The sequence below is a fragment of the Silene latifolia genome, chromosome Y (genome assembly GCF_048544455.1).
Source record: "Silene latifolia isolate original U9 population chromosome Y, ASM4854445v1, whole genome shotgun sequence".
In the NCBI taxonomy this organism is placed as follows: Eukaryota; Viridiplantae; Streptophyta; class Magnoliopsida; order Caryophyllales; family Caryophyllaceae; genus Silene; species Silene latifolia.
The window spans coordinates 76331673-76332231 of record NC_133538.1 but is presented as its reverse complement, the minus strand read 5'-3'; the positions used below and the strand labels follow the sequence as shown (position 1 = coordinate 76332231).

The 559-nt window shown below is 45.1% G+C and overlaps 1 non-coding gene across 1 annotated transcript; it reads left to right on the top strand.

The window, feature by feature from the left end:
- Positions 1-106, top strand: LOC141636062 (small nucleolar RNA R71). The gene has a single exon (XR_012540701.1). It is a non-coding gene; the product is annotated as a small nucleolar RNA R71 (small nucleolar RNA).
- Positions 107-559: the final 453 nt, after the last annotated feature.

Sequence of the window (559 nt, the reverse complement as noted above, 5' to 3'; positions counted from 1 at the left end):
AAACCATGGTGAGTAATAGACCTCACAAACCTCTTGAAACGGCACCATGCTTCATAGAAAGTTTCATCAGGTGCTTGCTTGAAACTGGTAATCTTGGCCCTCAGCTGATTAGTGCGCTGCGGAGAGAAATATCTCTTATAAAAAGCAAGAGCAAGGGTCTCCCAGTCTGTGACCCCCGCGGCTGTGCGGTCTAAATCAATAAGCCACTCCCTGGCTGAGTCAGTCAAAGAAAAAGGAAACAGAACCTCCTTAATCTTGTCTTGAGTTACCCCCTTTGTGGCGGGGATAGTAGAACAGTAGTCCGTAAAGACCTCCATATGCTTCCTCGGGTCTTCACCTGCCACACCTCTAAAGAGATTCCTCTCCACCAGATTGATATAGGAAGGGCGGATGTCAAATGTATTCCCATCCTCAGTCTGGAGATTGAAACCCTTTGGAATTGATGATGCTTTAGGCTCCGAATGACTAGCAATGTTCGGCATCTTTCTTGGTTGGTTTCTGTAACTGAAAGTGTCTTCTTCAAAAGATGGATTTTTCGTAAAAAGGAAATCTTTGAAGC